At 50.0% G+C, this 20,127-nt stretch overlaps 1 protein-coding gene across 3 annotated transcripts in view; it reads right to left on the bottom strand.

The window, feature by feature from the left end:
* The window catches only part of ATR (ATR serine/threonine kinase), a 1,676,349-nt gene that overhangs the window by 108,367 nt on the left and 1,547,855 nt on the right, over window positions 1–20,127 (bottom strand). The window lies entirely within an intron of this gene.

The following is a 20,127-nucleotide window of genomic DNA, read 5'->3' as shown; positions in this document are numbered from 1 at the left end:
GAGCTTGAGGCTCGATTAAACCGAAAAATGAGAAAATCTCCTGAAAAAGCGCGAAAACTCAGCAAAAAACTCGAGAGCTAAGCACGAGGACTCCCAACACTTGAACGTGCAGTAAAAATCTGAGGATGGCTGCCAGAGGCGGGGCTTAGGGAGAGGGCAGTCATTGGCTGGGGTCAATATAACCCAGAGATCAGTGTTTGGTTACTACTAAGAAAGACAGATCAGAAACAAAACTGATACTGATTTTTTCTTTACTGAGGATTCCCACCCTGACGACGGGGAATATTCATGAGCATGTGAATCCATGCCAGACCCCATGCTGGAGAAGTGGGGAAGCCTGGCTTCTGACATACCCGCTGTGCATCATCATCGCTATCAGGGTGGAGTCTGGAATGTGTGGGATTCTTGCGAGAGGAGTAGAGTTGACACGGTATGAGGAAAAAACACTTCTGGAGCAGTAACTCTGAGTTACAACGAATTATTTTTCTTGCGTGAAACTGAGCAAAGCAAAAGTAATGCCATGCGCACACGCAATGCTTTAAGATACATAGCCAGACACGACCTGCACTCCTCAGATTTATGGTCTTTTGGTAAGCAGAAAAGGCAAAAGTTGTGCAGGTCTATCAGACATTCAGCAATGCTATTTTGAAACAGTCCTTAAAAGATTACTTTTTGACAGACATAAAAACAATGGATTTGTCTAGTTGAGAGAAAATCCTTCCTGCGTATGACCACATGAATAAGGAACTGACGAAAATGGTGCTGGTCTTTTCGATTATATGGGCGACGTGGCTTTTGGCACGATACCGTGCAAGGAGAAATGATGAGAACGAGAACCTTTTTTTTAAAACAATTTTTATTATTTTATTTTAACAATACAAACCAAACTTGCAGTACATGTAACAATATTCCTATATTGCGTTGCTTCAATAATATATACTGCTCCCTCAACCCCACTCCCCCCCACCACCCTCCTGAGCCTATTCTGCCGCACCTCCTGTTCCTGCGCCTTGCAGATAGGATCCTACGTCTGAATATTCTACCGAGACTCGGTCACTCGACCAATCGTGCGTGGGCCCAAATAGCGTAGCCACTAAATGCTTCCAAGCTGTCAATGTTTCAGCTTCCTCCACCCCACCAGAGTTACTTGCTTCTTGCCATACTGCGGTTTCAGCTTCTGACCATTTCTGAAGATCTTTCCACCATACTTCTATTATCGGTCCATGGCATGCCTTCCAGTTCATAGTAACTCTACGTTTCGCAAGTACATATGCCGGATCTTTAAATTTGCTGACATGCTTCAGTTTACTTGCCTGGGAAACCCTCCTATCAGGCACGCCCATGCCGATTCTACGATTAGCTTAACCCCTTTTGTGTTCAGCCTATCCGCCACTTCCCTCCAGAATCTTCCAATCACTGGGCACGCCCAAAACATGCGCACAATCCCAGCATCATTCTTGTTACATTTAGGGCATGCTTGCCGCCCTGTATTTGCAAATATAGCTATTCTTTGTGGCGTCATGTATGCTCTGTGGGAGATATACAGCTGTATCTGCTGCAATCTTGCATTTCTTGACACCTTCCTATGGTATCTTTGGGCTCTCTCCCACATCTCATCGGTCATAGGGGTAACCCACCTCTTCTTCCCATTCTTATCTTAGTTGTGCTAATTCCTTCCCCACTTTAGACATCACCATCTAATATATTCTGGATATCTCATGTCCTCCTTCTGCTATGTCATATATCACATCTAGGGTGGTGTCCGGTTGACTTTCCAATGTTACCTCTGACCACGTTTCTTTAACCCGCCGCACCACCATGTGGTACGTGATATATTGTCCCCTATGTAGCCCAATTTCCTCCACTAAAGTCTCAAATTCTATAATCTTCCCTTCTTGCCACACATCACCCAGCGTTGCTATCCCAACTGGTTCCCAGTGCTTCCTAATCATCTTCATTAGCTGGCTGTCTTTTCCCACTAGCGCCACAAGTGGCACCTGCGGGGAGCATGGGGAAGGGTTCTCCATTACCCGACAGACCCTGTGCCATATGTCCCATCCCAACATCATTTTCGGACACTTTCATGTTCGTTTTGGGCAACCACATCATTTCTTGTAAGAACGGTGCACATTCTGGTCTAAACAACCTCGATTCCGAGGTCGAGTCTTCCGACAACCATTTTGCTACATATTGTAATTGGCTCGCTAAGTAATAAACCTCATAGTTTGGCAATTTTATCCCCCATTTCTCATGCATGTTTTGCAGTTTCCAGAGGGCAATTCTGTTTCTCGTCCCACTCCACAGGAAATCTCTACATATACTATGTAATCTGACAAAGAATCGCCTTGGAATCAAATACGGTACATTACTAAAGTAGTGCAACAGTCTCGGCAGGACCACCATTTTCAACCTTGCCCCTCTTCCCATCATCGCCAAAGGGAGCTTCACCCAGAACTTTATACTACTTTCGATACTCCTAACCGCCCTCTCAGTATTATGTAGTTGCTCTGCCTCCACCGTATGGTAGATGTCTATACCAAGGTACCTAAACATGTCCACCTCCCATGGTATTTGTAATACAGGCAACTGCTCTAGCGGGATCCCCTTATATCTGCCCAGCGGGAACATGCATGATTTTTTGGGATTTAATGCTATGCCGGACAGTAACGCAAATTGTTCCATCACCTCTAGCACGTATTGGAGGTTTTCCTCGGGTTATTGTAAGTACATTAATATGTCGTCTGCATACAGGGAAATTAAGTATGGCTCTGCTTTTATAGCTATACCTATCACAGTATACTGTTGCCTTAAGTATATTGCTAGATGCTCTAGAGCTAAAATATATAACATTGGGGACCACGGGAAGCCCCGTCTAGTGCCCCTGTTAAGTTGCCACCTCTCTGATACTATCACCCCTGTTTTTACCCTGGCCAGAGGCGCGCTATATAACAATTGGACCCATCTAAGGTATCCCGGCACTATCCCATAGCTGGACAGGGCAGCCATCAGCCAGTGCCATTTTACTAAATCAAAGGCTTTTATAGCGTCCAGTGATACGATTGCCATCTCTCCCTCTTCCTCATTCGCATACTCAATGACTCGATGGAGCCGCCTATGGTTATTCGTGATGTTACTGCCTGGGACATACCCGGTCTGGTCAGGATGAATGAGTTTGGTGATAACTCTCCTCAACCTGTTTGCTAAAACCGCTGCGAGTATTTTGCTATCTTGATTTAGCATTGACAATGGTCTATATGATCCACATTCCTTGGCAGGCTTATTGGGTTTCGGGAGTGGTATAATTATCGCCTCTCGTAGGGTCTCTGGGAGCCTACCCTTGTCGTACGCCTCATTTAGCATCGCCAAAACCGGGGGGAGCACCTCATTCTTGTATTTTTTGTAAAATTTGCTCAGGAGCCCATCAGCTCCTGGGGTCTTGCTCGTGGGTAACTGCACCACTACCTCTTCCAGTTCTTCCAGGGTGATCTGGGCATCTAGTTCTTCTCGTTCTTCCGCGCTAATTTGTGGCAAACCTATATCTTCTAGCGTTTCGTTAATTTTCCTATGATCACTTTCTACTTTATCGCCATATAGGGTTGTATAATATTCTACGAACTCTTGATTAACCCCTTCTTGAGTGTCTACCATGCTCCCATCATCTCTCGTAATTGTCCTGATTGTGGGCGTGGGGGTTTCATTTTTATACAGCCATGCCAGCAGTCTTCCTGGTTTATCCCCTCCTGCATGCATTCTCTCTAAATACTTCTTATAGTTCAGATTACACAATCTCTCCCAACATCCCACACATTTTTGCTGCAATCTGAGTATCTCATTGTTCTCTTCTTCGGTGGTGTCACCCTTTGCTAGCATTTTCTCCAGTTCGTTTTCAACTTCTTGTAATTCCATCACGATCCCTCCTTGTAATACTTTAGACTTTGCTATAGCTATCCCCCGTACTAACACTTTAAAGGCTTCCCATAGCATCCCAGCTGACTCAACACTACCAGTATTAATTTCAAAATAGCTTACTATTTCATCCCTCAGTCTTTCTCTAAATATAGTGTCCCTCAGCGCCTCAGCACGGAGGCGCCAAGTCGGTATCCTTGCTCTCGGGGGTTGATATTGCCATCCCAGTACTAACGGCGAGTGGTCCGATAGGACCCTCGCTTTATATTCTGTAAGTGTTATCTCCGACATCAGCTCCTGCGTGACAAACATATAATCCAACCTAGTATGCAAATTTTGCGGGGCTGAAAAATAGGAGTAATGTCTCTCAGGCATATGTTGCACTCTCCATGCATCTTCGAACCCAAGGTCCGACAGCAGTGACTGTAATGTTCTGGCTGCTGGGGTGGGTCTATTTATTTTGTATCCGATTTATCGATTCTTGGATTCAGCGCGCAATTAAAGTCTCCTCCCCAGATCACCGCCCCTCCCAGGCACCTGCCCATTTTACTATACAGAGACCTAAAATATGCTGCTGTGTCCTGGTTCGGGGCGTATGTATTAATAATACTTATTTCACTGTTTTCTACCAGCCCTCTTATCATTACCATCCTCCCGTCCGCTTCCACCGTAGATTGTAGCAGCTGAAAAGGGACATGCAGCGCGACCCATGTGATCACTCCTCTAGCATAGGCCGAATATGCAGCACCTACCACAGTCACTCTCCATTTTTTCCGTATCACTTCTAGCTTTTTGCGCCTGAGGTGAGTCTCCTGTATTAACGCTATGTCTATTTTTTGCCTGCGCAGATATATCATAACATTGTTCCTCTTTAGGCAGCTATTGAGCCCTCTAACGTTCCAGGTGATGATTCTGAGATCTCCCATTATTTATCAATGTGTCTCTCCCCCCCATACCGGTGCAGTTTCTATCCAAAGCATTTATTTCCGCGTGTAGACTCATATAGGCTCGGTCCCCAACTACAAATAACACAGTCAACTCCCCAACACCCACCCCACCCCCCCCTTCCCCTTCCCATTACCCTCCCCCTCCCCAACTTGCCCCATCACAATATCTACACCTCTACTACTGCCCAACCCTCCCAACTGTTGCCCAGATCCATTCCTGGATCTCAGGCCCCCCCGCATCTAGCCCTTAACCCGACATTTCGCGCGCTCGGGGCTCAGCAGGGTGATTCCGCCCTAATGGCTTTTCTCCTCACTCTATTTACCGGGGGTAGGCTATGTCCCTCTTATGTCTCCTGCATTAACCATCACATTTGAAAATCAATATCAATATTTAACTGTGCCGTCTATATTCCAGTCTGATATGTCCAACATTATTCATCATCTGCAATCAATGCCACTCTGCGAGGCTGCCCGCATTATTTTACTATCAGGTATCACTCCCACAGTATCCCTTTCTCAGCTACCCACCGCGTTGCTTCAGGTCACTTATCTTGTGCCACTCGCCTGTGTTCCTCATCATCGTCCAGGCAACCCTGGGCGTCCAGCCAATTTGCCGCTTCTTCCGGGATGTCGAAGAAATGTGTTTTGCTCTTGTGTATTATCTTGAGTCTGGCAGGATACAGGAGTATGTATTTAAGACCAGCTGTGCGTAGTCTCCTTTTCACCACTACATATCCCTTAGCGTTGTCTCTGCACTTGCATGGTGTAGTCAGGGTATGCGGTTATGGTCGCTGCCGCTCTTTTGATCGTCCCTCCTTTCCTAAAGAACTCCAGGATCTTCTCCCGATCCCTGTAGTTCAGGATCTTTGCTATGATCGCTCGGGGCAGAGCCCCTGGCTGCAGCCTTCGCATCAGGGCTCTGTGTGCGCATTTAGTTGCGAACCCTTGGGAGACCTTTCCTGCCCCAATTTCTTGTATAATCATGCTTTCCACATAATCCGCATGTCATTATTGGTATAGGAAATGTCTGTAAATCTTGGAATTTGTGTGCGCCTATCCTGACTCTGGTATTTGGTGGTCATCCTTCTATTCCATAAACGCCAACAAGTTGTTCAGATGAGACTTTGCATCAGTTGCAGTCTCTTAAATGGCGCTGCTGGTGTTCGTCCCACAGAGTTCACCGCCGATGTCTTGGTCGAGCCTGGCATCAATGGCTCTGGGTTGGTACAATCGACACAGCCAAGGAAGTACCTACCTTTAGCGCAGCTGGCTGTAATTACACTGGAGTCTCTGGGCTCTTACCAGAGTCCAAGCCCTTAGAGCTGGATTTCTGTGTACCTGAAATGTCCTTAATCAGAGAAGTAGATCGATGATGCCACTGGTCAAAAACCTCCATCATTGGTTTCATGACGGTCGCCCACTCTTCTTGAGTAGAGGTGGAAGGAACAAGTTACTTACCTGTAACTGTTGTTCTCCAGCATGGGTCTGGCATGGATTCACATGCTCATGAATATTCCCCGTTGTCAGGCTGGGAATCCTCGGTAAAGAAAAAATCAGTATCAGTTTCGTTTCTGATCTGTCTTTCTTAGTAGTAACCAATAACTGACCTCAGGGTCATACTGCCCCCAGCCAATGACTGCCTTCTCCCTAAGCCCCGCCTCTGGCAGCCATCGTCAGATTTGGTAGCACGCAAAGTGGCAGTATGACCAAGTGAAGAGCCGCAGAGGGGTAGGCGGGAGGGTTCGTATGTGAATCCATGCCAGACCCATGCTGGAGAACAACAGTTACAGGTAAGTAACTTGTTCCTTCTCCAGCACAGGGTCTGGCATGGATACACATGCTCATGAATAAAAGAATACATAGCAGTACACACATGCACAACCACGGGAGGTGGCAAAGGCTCAACATTAAGCATTACATCCAAAACTCAACATTAAACAATTCTTACCTCCTCACCAGGCTCACCTTAGGCGAACAGGTTGCGCAGCACTGCTTGGCCGACCCTGGACTCCTCCCTGGAGTCCCAATCGACGCAGTAGAATCTTGTGAAGGTGTGCGTCGACCTCCACGTAGCAGCCCTGCAGATGTCCACCAGGGGCACACCAGACAGGGACGCCGTGGTAGCAGCGATCGCTCTGGTCGAATGGGCTCTCGGACGGCCGGGCAGTGGTCGGTTTGCCAACCGGTGACAGTGCATGATGCAGCCGGAGAGCCATGCGCAGATGGAAGTCTTCGAGAGAGCCTTCCCTTGATTCACAGACCCAAAGTTCACAAACAGCTGTGACGTCTTGTGAAAACTCTTCGTGCGGTCCACGTAGAACTTCAGCTCAGCGCTCTAGCTACATCCAGCGAGTGCAAAGTCCTCTCGGCCGGCGTCGAAGGCGATGGGAAGAAAACTGGTAACACCAAGGGCTCGTTGAGGTGGAAGTCGGACGGCACCTTGGGCATGAAGGAGGGGTGCGTCCTCAGCACCACCCTCGTGTCATGAAAAGTCAAGTATGGAGGCTTGCAAGATAGGGCCTGGATCTCTCCCACTCGTTGTGCGGAGGTGATGGCCACGAGGAACGCTGTCTTCCATGACAGGAACTTCAAAGGCGCCGAATGCATAGGCTCGAATGGGACCCCCATGAGCCTGCTCAGCACCACATTAAGCTCCCACGCCGGGGCAGGAGCCTTCACCGGCGGGAACTATCGGAATAGTCCCTTCATAAATTCCTTCACCAGGCGATGAGAACACAAGGACGCCCGTCCCATAGTCCTGGTATACCGGGAGATGGCAGCCAGATGTATTTTGATGGAGGCGTGAGCCAGGCCAGCGACAGTAGGTACGGCAGTACTTGAGGGGCCGTGATCCGCAGAGGGTTAATCTTCTGTGCACGGCACCAGACAGAGAACCTCTTCCACTTATGAACGTAACACCTGAGAGTTGAGGACGCCCTGGCTTTTGCAAGAACCTCTCTGCAGTCAGCCGGGATATTGTACCCTCCAAACTCTAGTGTTGCAGGAGCCAGGCCTGCAAGTTCAGCGACTCCGGGTCGTGATGAAGAATGGCGCCTCCTTCTCTGTAGAGAAGATCCGCGTCCGCCGGCAGCTTGACTGGTGGGGACGTTGACAAATCCAGAAGGTCCAGGAACCAGATCTGCCTCAGCCACGCCGGTGCGACGAGGATCATTCTGCACCTGGACTTCTTGAGCTGGTTGATGAGACAGAGCAGCAACAGCAACGGAGGAAACGCGTATAGGAACAGGCCGTCCCAAGGGAACGAGAAAGCATCGCCCATGCTCCTCGGCTACGGGAACCTGCTGGCAAACCTCTTGCACTTGGAGTTCGTCACCATGGCGAAAAGGTCGATCCGGGGTTTGCCCCATCGTCGAAAGAGCCGATCCACCTGGTCCTGACGTAGTTCCCACTCGTGGCACGAGCGCAACTCCCTGCTGAGTGAGTCGGCGATGGTGTTTTTTATTCCTGCCAAGTGGAAGGGAACCAGAAACATCCCCTGGGCGACGACCCAGTGCCACAGATCCTGGGCCTCCTTGGATAGGGCTGGGGATCTGGTGCCTCCCTGATTCCGTATGTAGAACATCGTGGTGGTGTTGTCGGTGAAGATCCTCACCACATTGTCCTTGAGGGACGGAAGGAACGACTTGAGCGCCCAGAACACTGCTCGAAGCTCCAGAATGTTGATGTGGAGAGACCTCTCCTCCGGGAGCCAAAGGCCTCTTGCGTGGAGATCTCCGGTGTGGGCCCCCCCCAACCCTCCAGTGAGGCGTCCGTCGTCACCGTCTCCTGAAACGCCAGGGTCTGAAAGTCCGTGCCTGTAGTGAGGTGCGCACGGGTACCCCACCATAGGATCACCCGACAGAACTCCTCATCGAGAGGGATCCTGTCTTCGAAGCAGCCTGTCGCCTGAAACCAGCGGGCGTCAAGGAACTCCTGTAGTGGACGCATCCGAAGTCTGCAAAGGGGTACAAGGTAGATGCATGAGGACATCATCCCGAGGAGGGATTTGATGGACCTCACCCTGGCCACGTCCGTGGCTAGCAGGCGCCGCACCTTGCCCAGAATGGCCTTCGTCCTCTCCTCCGACGGGCAGGCCAATTGCCCCACTGTATCGAGCTTCGTTCCCGAAACAGTGCTACTTGCGACAGAACCAGGTGGGATTTGGGGTAGTTGATGGCGAATCCCAGTTCCGTGAGCAGCCGGACGGTCCTCACTGTGTGTTCGACGGCGAGTTCCCTTGTCCTTGCCTGGATTAGCCATTCGTCCAGGTAGGGGTAGACGTGGATCCCCTGCAGGTGCAGCCGCTCCGCCACTGGTGCCAGGCACTTGGTGAATACCCTGGGTGCCGACTTTAATCCGAACGGCAGGGCTCTGAATTGGTAGTGGCGTCCCTGAACCACAAACCTGAGAAACCTTCTGTGTCCTTTTAGAATGGGGATGTGGAAGTAAGCATCCTCCAGGTCCAACAACGATAGGAAGTCGCCCTCCTCCAGCTGTCCCAGCACGTGCTGGAGGGTGACCATCCTGAATTTCTGCGCCTTGATGTACTTGTTTAACCGATGCAGGTCCAGGATGGGACGCCAACCGCCTGTCTTCTTTCTGACGAGGAAGTACCTTGAGTACACTCCGGAGCCCCGGAGCCTCCTAGGGACGAGCTCGATGGCACCTTTCTTGAGCATCGCCCTTACCTCCAACAGCAGTTGAGGGACGTGATTCTCCTTCCTGGCCACGGGAGGAATGCAAGGACACTTCTTTTGGAATTCCAGCGAGTCCCCGTTGGCCAGGATGTCCAGCACCCAACGGTCGGTGGAGATGGACTCCCACACGGTGACGAACTTCGTCAGTCGGCCTCCCACTGGGGTGCTTCGGTGGGGGCCCGACGCCACGGCTGGTTCAGTCTTACTTGGAGGAGGCCTTGCCGCCTTGGCCTCCTTGACGACGACGGGATCCCCTTAGCTTGCCGCGACCTCTGTAGGCCTCCTGGGACGAGGAGCGGGCCGTCTAGCGGTATGTAGAAGAGCCACCGCTGGATCCCGTGGAGGCACCCTCTCTGCCTCCGGAGCTCTGAAAGGGCCGTCGTCGTTGAAGTACGGCTAGGGCCCGGGCCGTCTCCGAGTCGGTCTTGATTGCCTGGAGCGACTCGTCCACCGTCTTCCCAAAAAGGTTGTTGCCGTCGAACGCCATATCCAACACTCTGGTCTGGAAGTCCTGGTGAAAGTCCGTCGCCTTGAGCCATCCTCATCGTCGGAGGCAAACCCTGTTGCCCAGTTGGTGAAATCCGGTATCGGCAATGTCCGTTGCCACCGTTATGGCGTGATCCGATGCCACCTCTCCTTCCTGCAGAATTTGTAGGGCCTCCGCCCTCTTGTCGTCCGGTAGGAAGTCTAGCAGGGGAGCTATCTTGAACCAAAGCTCCCTGTCATAGCGGGCCACGATCGCTAAGGCATTGGCCGCCTTAATCGTCGTCGCCGCCGACGAGATGACTTGTCGTCCCATGGAGTCCAACTTCTTGCCCTCGCTGTCTGGTGGGGAAGTGGAAGTTGAAGCCGCCGCACCCGCTGCTTTCTTCTTGGCCGCTGCCGAGACGACAGAGTCCAGCGTCGGCTGGGCCCTGAGGCACAAGGGGGCGGCATTGGGGACTCGGTACTTCTTCTTGTACCTGTCCCTCTTGGCGGGCGTCGTGGAAGGGTTCTTGAGGATAGCCATCCCCTCGTCCCAGATGTCGTCGAGCAACGACACCGCGAGGACCGTCTTCCTCTTGGCCTCTCGTCGTTGGTAAAGAAACCCACCCTTTTTCTGTTCCTCAGGGCAGAGCTGGAAGAGCTTGGATGCCCTGGTTATCATGGCGTGAAAGGAGCCAATTTCTTCGGGTGGAGAAGCCCGAGGGGGGGGGGGGGGGTGAAGACGGGATGTCCGTTGTGTCATCGCCGCAGTCGTCGTCCGTCCCCGTCGCTGTATCCTCTCTAGGGTGCGGTGAGGGGGAAGAGGGCTCCACAGGCCTCGCGGGCACGAAGGGAGGAGCGGGGTGGACTCTCCTCCGCTTGTTTGGAGGGCTTGCCAACGGGCCTGGTTCTGGATCCTCCGTCAGGGTCCATGGTAACCTTGTCCTTATCTCAGTACATAAGGATTGGATCGGCAACAAAATTGCCGCCGAGCTATCCTGGGGCTTGGGTAATGGCTGCGACGGATGGGATGGCTGCTCCACTGGGCCCTCTTCGTCTCCATCGTCGCTATCTTCGATCACATCAGCGGGAACCGTCCCCTGGGATCGAAGCTTCTCGAACGTCTCGTTGAGGCCTATGAACCTCTCGTTGAGGCCCTTCCCGGTTTCCATCAGATCCTCCTCAGAGGCTTATTCCGAGTCTGTAATGGCCACCGTCGCCCCCCCTCTTTTTCCGCCAGGGTCTTCACGGGGGTCTTAACGATGGGCTGGAAAGAGGATTCCCTCCGCGGAGGCAGGGATACTCTGGGCCCAGGGGCCGTTTCCACTGGCGTAGTCTCAGCCGGCTTCACCAGGGTCGCAGCGACCACTTCGATAGAGGCCATTTGCCGGCTGGATCAAAGCCCTCACCACCTTATGTGCGTCCTGGGCCTTCGCCTTGGGAGGGTCAGTGCCTCGCTCCCCCTCGGGTCCCTTCGAGATCGACCAGGGCCGCTCCAGCAGCTTACCCGGGTTCTCTGACTTCCTCTTCCCCGAACCAGAGCGCTGGCTTGTGGTTGAACGTGCCGGGGAAGTCGCACCCTGCCTGGCAGCCGAAGAGCCCGACCTTTCGGCGCTCCCGGTGCCCGCGGACTCGCGGGGCTTGCCCTTCTGTTGGGCCCCCGTCGCCGAGGCGCCCTCACAGGACTTAGAAGCCCGCTCAGACTTTTTCTTCGCCTTCTCACCTGCTGTGTCCTTCTCCAGCCAGGCAGCAAGGCGGGAACGACGATCTTGTTTGGTCCGTTCTGAAAGGTTCTTGCAGAACGCGCAGTCCTTCTCCACGTGCGTCTTGTCCTCATGAAGGCAGTAGAGACATTGCGAATGCTCGTCCTCCTTGAAAACATTTTGTAATCCGCATCCAGGGCAGCACCTGAACAGCTTGGATCCGGGCGTCGAGCTTCCCTTGTCCTGGGCCATGTCCGTTGAGGTAGGCCGCAGATCTTCCGGAATCCTCCAAGAAGCGTAAACTCGACGAAAACTTCACCCTTGAGGGGCGTAGAAGAATTCCGAAACGGGTCCCCGTTCTCGGAAGTAGAAACGGTGGAGCTTGAGGCTCGATTAAACCGAAAAATGAGAAAATCTCCTGAAAAAGCGCGAAAACTCAGCAAAAAACTCGAGAGCTAAGCACGAGGACTCCCAACACTTGAACGTGCAGTAAAAATCTGAGGATGGCTGCCAGAGGCGGGGCTTAGGGAGAGGGCAGTCATTGGCTGGGGTCAATATAACCCAGAGATCAGTGTTTGGTTACTACTAAGAAAGACAGATCAGAAACAAAACTGATACTGATTTTTTCTTTACTGAGGATTCCCACCCTGACGACGGGGAATATTCATGAGCATGTGAATCCATGCCAGACCCCATGCTGGAGAAGTGGGGAAGCCTGGCTTCTGACATACCCGCTGTGCATCATCATCGCTATCAGGGTGGAGTCTGGAATGTGTGGGATTCTTGCGAGAGGAGTAGAGTTGACACGGTATGAGGAAAAAACACTTCTGGAGCAGTAACTCTGAGTTACAACGAATTATTTTTCTTGCGTGAAACTGAGCAAAGCAAAAGTAATGCCATGCGCACACGCAATGCTTTAAGATACATAGCCAGACACGACCTGCACTCCTCAGATTTATGGTCTTTTGGTAAGCAGAAAAGGCAAAAGTTGTGCAGGTCTATCAGACATTCAGCAATGCTATTTTGAAACAGTCCTTAAAAGATTACTTTTTGACAGACATAAAAACAATGGATTTGTCTAGTTGAGAGAAAATCCTTCCTGCGTATGACCACATGAATAAGGAACTGACGAAAATGGTGCTGGTCTTTTCGATTATATGGGCGACGTGGCTTTTGGCACGATACCGTGCAAGGAGAAATGATGAGAACGAGAACTTTTTTTTTAAAACAATTTTTATTATTTTATTTTAACAATACAAACCAAACTTGCAGTACATGTAACAATATTCCTATATTGCGTTGCTTCAATAATATATACTGCTCCCTCAACCCCACTCCCCCCCACCCCCCTCCTGAGCCTATTCTGCCGCACCTCCTGTTCCTGCGCCTTGCAGATAGGATCCTACGTCTGAATATTCTACCGAGACTCGGTCACTCGACCAATCGTGCGTGGGCCCAAATAGCGTAGCCACTAAATGCTTCCAAGCTGTCAATGTTTCAGCTTCCTCCACCCCACCAGAGTTACTTGCTTCTTGCCATACTGCGGTTTCAGCTTCTGACCATTTCTGAAGATCTTTCCACCATACTTCTATTATCGGTCCATGGCATGCCTTCCAGTTCATAGTAACTCTACGTTTCGCAAGTACATATGCCGGATCTTTAAATTTGCTGACATGCTTCAGTTTACTTGCCTGGGAAACCCTCCTATCAGGCACGCCCATGCCGATTCTACGATTAGCTTAACCCCTTTTGTGTTCAGCCTATCCGCCACTTCCCTCCAGAATCTTCCAATCACTGGGCACGCCCAAAACATGCGCACAATCCCAGCATCATTCTTGTTACATTTAGGGCATGCTTGCCGCCCTGTATTTGCAAATATAGCTATTCTTTGTGGCGTCATGTATGCTCTGTGGGAGATATACAGCTGTATCTGCTGCAATCTTGCATTTCTTGACACCTTCCTATGGTATCTTTGGGCTCTCTCCCACATCTCATCGGTCATAGGGGTAACCCACCTCTTCTTCCCATTCTTATCTTAGTTGTGCTAATTCCTTCCCCACTTTAGACATCACCATCTCATATATTCTGGATATCTCATGTCCTCCTTCTGCTATGTCATATATCACATCTAGGGTGGTGTCCGGTTGACTTTCCAATGTTACCTCTGACCACGTTTCTTTAACCCGCCGCACCACCATGTGGTACGTGATATATTGTCCCCTATGTAGCCCAATTTCCTCCACTAAAGTCTCAAATTCTATAATCTTCCCTTCTTGCCACACATCACCCAGCGTTGCTATCCCAACTGGTTCCCAGTGCTTCCTAATCATCTTCATTAGCTGGCTGTCTTTTCCCACTAGCGCCACAAGTGGCACCTGCGGGGAGCATGGGGAAGGGTTCTCCATTACCCGACAGACCCTGTGCCATATGTCCCATCCCAACATCATTTTCGGACACTTTCATGTTCGTTTTGGGCAACCACATCATTTCTTGTAAGAACGGTGCACATTCTGGTCTAAACAACCTCGATTCCGAGGTCGAGTCTTCCGACAACCATTTTGCTACATATTGTAATTGGCTCGCTAAGTAATAAACCTCATAGTTTGGCAATTTTATCCCCCATTTCTCATGCATGTTTTGCAGTTTCCAGAGGGCAATTCTGTTTCTCGTCCCACTCCACAGGAAATCTCTACATATACTATGTAATCTGACAAAGAATCGCCTTGGAATCAAATACGGTACATTACTAAAGTAGTGCAACAGTCTCGGCAGGACCACCATTTTCAACCTTGCCCCTCTTCCCATCATCGCCAAAGGGAGCTTCACCCAGAACTTTATACTACTTTCGATACTCCTAACCGCCCTCTCAGTATTATGTAGTTGCTCTGCCTCCACCGTATGGTAGATGTCTATACCAAGGTACCTAAACATGTCCACCTCCCATGGTATTTGTAATACAGGCAACTGCTCTAGCGGGATCCCCTTATATCTGCCCAGCGGGAACATGCATGATTTTTTGGGATTTAATGCTATGCCGGACAGTAACGCAAATTGTTCCATCACCTCTAGCACGTATTGGAGGTTTTCCTCGGGTTATTGTAAGTACATTAATATGTCGTCTGCATACAGGGAAATTAAGTATGGCTCTGCTTTTATAGCTATACCTATCACAGTATACTGTTGCCTTAAGTATATTGCTAGATGCTCTAGAGCTAAAATATATAACATTGGGGACCACGGGAAGCCCCGTCTAGTGCCCCTGTTAAGTTGCCACCTCTCTGATACTATCACCCCTGTTTTTACCCTGGCCAGAGGCGCGCTATATAACAATTGGACCCATCTAAGGTATCCCGGCACTATCCCATAGCTGGACAGGGCAGCCATCAGCCAGTGCCATTTTACTAAATCAAAGGCTTTTATAGCGTCCAGTGATACGATTGCCATCTCTCCCTCTTCCTCATTCGCATACTCAATGACTCGATGGAGCCGCCTATGGTTATTCGTGATGTTACTGCCTGGGACATACCCGGTCTGGTCAGGATGAATGAGTTTGGTGATAACTCTCCTCAACCTGTTTGCTAAAACCGCTGCGAGTATTTTGCTATCTTGATTTAGCATTGACAATGGTCTATATGATCCACATTCCTTGGCAGGCTTATTGGGTTTCGGGAGTGGTATAATTATCGCCTCTCGTAGGGTCTCTGGGAGCCTACCCTTGTCGTACGCCTCATTTAGCATCGCCAAAACCGGGGGGAGCACCTCATTCTTGTATTTTTTGTAAAATTTGCTCAGGAGCCCATCAGCTCCTGGGGTCTTGCTCGTGGGTAACTGCACCACTACCTCTTCCAGTTCTTCCAGGGTGATCTGGGCATCTAGTTCTTCTCGTTCTTCCGCGCTAATTTGTGGCAAACCTATATCTTCTAGCGTTTCGTTAATTTTCCTATGATCACTTTCTACTTTATCGCCATATAGGGTTGTATAATATTCTACGAACTCTTGATTAACCCCTTCTTGAGTGTCTACCATGCTCCCATCATCTCTCGTAATTGTCCTGATTGTGGGCGTGGGGGTTTCATTTTTATACAGCCATGCCAGCAGTCTTCCTGGTTTATCCCCTCCTGCATGCATTCTCTCTAAATACTTCTTATAGTTCAGATTACACAATCTCTCCCAACATCCCACACATTTTTGCTGCAATCTGAGTATCTCATTGTTCTCTTCTTCGGTGGTGTCACCCTTTGCTAGCATTTTCTCCAGTTCGTTTTCAACTTCTTGTAATTCCATCACGATCCCTCCTTGTAATACTTTAGACTTTGCTATAGCTATCCCCCGTACTAACACTTTAAAGGCTTCCCATAGCATCCCAGCTGACTCAACACTACCAGTATTAATTTCAAAATAGCTTACTATTTCATCCCTCAGTCTTTCTCTAAATATAGTGTCCCTCAGCGCCTCAGCACGGAGGCGCCAAGCCGGTATCCTTGCTCTCGGGGGTTGATATTGCCATCCCAGTACTAACGGCGAGTGGTCCGATAGGACCCTCGCTTTATATTCTGTAAGTGTTATCTCCGACATCAGCTCCTGCGTGACAAACATATAATCCAACCTAGTATGCAAATTTTGCGGGGATGAAAAATAGGAGTAATGTCTCTCAGGCATATGTTGCACTCTCCATGCATCTTCGAACCCAAGGTCCGACAGCAGTGACTGTAATGTTCTGGCTGCTGGGGTGGGTCTATTTATTTTGTATCCGATTTATCGATTCTTGGATTCAGCGCGCAATTAAAGTCTCCTCCCCAGATCACCGCCCCTCCCAGGCACCTGCCCATTTTACTATACAGAGACCTAAAATATGCTGCTGTGTCCTGGTTCGGGGCGTATGTATTAATAATACTTATTTCACTGTTTTCTACCAGCCCTCTTATCATTACCATCCTCCCGTCCGCTTCCACCGTAGATTGTAGCAGCTGAAAAGGGACATGCAGCGCGACCCATGTGATCACTCCTTTAGCATAGGCCGAATATGCAGCACCTACCACAGTCACTCTCCATTTTTTCCGTATCACTTCTAGCTTTTTGCGCCTGAGGTGAGTCTCCTGTATTAACGCTATGTCTATTTTTTGCCTGCGCAGATATATCATAACATTGTTCCTCTTTAGGCAGCTATTGAGCCCTCTAACGTTCCAGGTGATGATTCTGAGATCTCCCATTATTTATCAATGTGTCTCTCCCCCCCCATACCGGTGCAGTTTCTATCCAAAGCATTTATTTCCGCGTGTAGACTCATATAGGCTCGGTCCCCAACTACAAATAACACAGTCAACTCCCCAACACCCACCCCACCCCCCTTCCCCTTCCCATTACCCTCCCCCTCCCCAACTTGCCCCATCACAATATCTACACCTCTACTACTCCCCAACCCTCCCAACTGTTGCCCAGATCCATTCCTGGATCTCAGGCCCCCCCGCATCTAGCCCTTAACCCGACATTTCGCGCGCTCGGGGCTCAGCAGGGTGATTCCGCCCTAATGGCTTTTCTCCTCACTCTATTTACCGGGGGTAGGCTATGTCCCTCTTATGTCTCCTGCATTAACCATCACATTTGAAAATCAATATCAATATTTAACTGTGCCGTCTATATTCCAGTCTGATATGTCCAACATTATTCATCATCTGCAATCAATGCCACTCTGCGAGGCTGCCCGCATTATTTTACTATCAGGTATCACTCCCACAGTATCCCTTTCTCAGCTACCCACCGCGTTGCTTCAGGTCACTTATCTTGTGCCACTCGCCTGTGTTCCTCATCATCGTCCAGGCAACCCTGGGCGTCCAGCCAATTTGCCGCTTCTTCCGGGATGTCGAAGAAATGTGTTTTGCTCTTGTGTATTATCTTGAGTCTGGCAGGATACAGGAGTATGTATTTAAGACCAGCTGTGCGTAGTCTCCTTTTCACCACTACATATCCCTTAGCGTTGTCTCTGCACTTGCATGGTGTAGTCAGGGTATGCGGTTATGGTCGCTGCCGCTCTTTTGATCGTCCCTCCTTTCCTAAAGAACTCCAGGATCTTCTCCCGATCCCTGTAGTTCAGGATCTTTGCTATGATCGCTCGGGGCAGAGCCCCTGGCTGCAGCCTTCGCATCAGGTCTCTGTGTGCGCATTTAGTTGCGAACCCTTGGGAGACCTTTCCTGCCCCAATTTCTTGTATAATCATGCTTTCCACATAATCCGTTGGGTCTTGGCCTTCCTCTCCCTCCGGAAGGCCAGCCAGACGTATATTGTTACGTCTCGCTCTCCCTTTGGCTTCCTCTGCTCGGTTTTCTAAGTTGGATACCTGCTGTTTCAATATGTGAACCTCCTTGGTGTTACTGGCGCCAATTTCTGTATTAGTTTTCACAGCATTTTCGAGACAATTCGTCCTTTCTGCGAGCGCTCTCATGTCTTGCCGTAATAGATTGACCTCTATCCCCACTGCATCTATTTTGGTCTCCAGCGCCACTTTCAGGTCTGCCATTGTTGATCCCCACAAGGTTTTCAATTCTGTAATGGCAGCTAGGATCGCCTGGTCATCTCTCAGGGGGGGCGACTTCTGCTGGCGCGCTGGTGGGGGTCTGTACCGGGGTGGTCGAGGTCCTAGAAAATATGTCTATAGTTGGCTGTTTGGCCTTCGCTTTGCCCCCTCTCACCGTCATTATTCCGTTCTTGGATAATTAACTGCGGGTCACCAGCGACTGGTCCTCGCCCGGGACACTGATTCAATACTGCTTAATGCGCTGTACCGTCTGGATTCCGGCCTCTGCGCCTCTGATGTCCTTCAGCGCTGATGTGGCCATGGGGGTTATGTATCACGCGCACTTATGTAATTCCCAGCCACCTTCAGCACCCCCCTCCAGCTGTGGCCGCGTCATTAACATACACGCAGCGATCTACGTTATGTTTAATTTCAGTCTTCAGGCACTATCCTTTGTGTGGGAGCGGCCGCCATCTTGATTAAATTTCGGCATCTTCTGCTGAGTCCAGTACCTTGTGGTTGCCGTTTCGCACTTCGTTTCACATCTAGGGCTAACTCGTCCCGTGCCTATCAAGGGCCCGCAACCGCAGGCTTGTCCGTTTGACTTGTGCGCCAGCACTGCCGTGCATGCACGCTTGGTTCTAGCGGGGTCCGCTAGAGTCTTAATGAGACCCGACGTCACTCACCATTCCATATTGTGCTTGCCAATGTGCGGAGCGTGTTCTTTACTCCTCCGTTTATCCGTCTACACATATGGTGGTCCACCGCCTAGCTATATCAGCATTGCGTGCCTCATCCCCCTCGGGCTATGCATTTTGCTTCCTCTTGCTCCGGTGCTTCGCATGTAAGCGCTCTCGATCTCCGACAGTCTTTTGTTATCTATAATTGATCAGTTTCCACACCGCGCTACCTCACCGCTCACAGTCGGCTCCAGCAGCGATACTTTGTTGCATTTGGTCCGATGTGTGCGCGTCTCTGCCGGTCTTCTGAGAGTCATCAGCTGGAAGCGCTGCCACAGCTGCTCATTTGTTTCCAAGCCTCAGTTCAATATTTTAGAGCCGCCTTTGTTGACGAACGGTGCAGCTCCGTGATGTTTCGATGCGACTGTCCAGGGACTCATCCCTTTTTTCTCACCTGAGCGCCATTTTGTTTCGCTCGCCGTCTAGAGCTCGCTAACTTAATTAGTTCACTACGTGGCGCTCCGTGTACAATTCTCGCTAGCTCTTCCACCTCCGCATGCTTCCCATATTCATGTATTTGCAGCTTCAAACAGGCAGCACTTTGCAGGCACAAAGTATGTTTTTTTGAGCAGATCAACGTCGGATCAGCAGGAGCTCGTAGGTATCTCGTCCTAGCCTGTGACCATATAGCCACGCCCCCTGAACGAGAACTTAATTGATTTGGCATGTATGCCTGTGAGCAGAGGGAATGCACCACCTTGTTTTTGATGCCCTTTACCTCCAATCTGACCATGCTTTAAAGTGTGTCCCCCAGTGTGCTCTTTTCTCATTACTTATGTTTTTCACTGCCTTTCTATAGTCTCTGTCTTTGAGGTCTCTTGTGTCACCCGCAACCCTTGATCTCTTTTCTGCTTGCCTATTTCTATTTGTACATACTCTTTCTTTCTATCGCAACTACCTTATGTGTTTCTTAGGTCTCCCTTTCTCTCAGATTGGTGCTCCCTCTCAGCTTTTTGTTTATAATCTCCCGCTCACACACATACACACCCATGTCTTACTATCACCTTTGACCTCATGCTTGTGTCTGATTTATATCTGACTTTTCTCCCAGGTTTCTAACCACCATGATCTTTTTTCCTCTTTGTGTCTCTTAATTCTCCTCCTTGTAGTTCTTTCCTCTACAGCAACAAATGGGAGACTAAGGAGGTTTGGTCTGTA

This window comes from Ambystoma mexicanum, chromosome 10 (assembly GCF_040938575.1).
Source record: "Ambystoma mexicanum isolate Mex_15411 chromosome 10, UKY_AmexF1_1, whole genome shotgun sequence".
Lineage (NCBI taxonomy): Eukaryota > Metazoa > Chordata > Amphibia > Caudata > Ambystomatidae > Ambystoma > Ambystoma mexicanum.
This window is presented reverse-complemented; position numbering and strand designations above follow the sequence as displayed.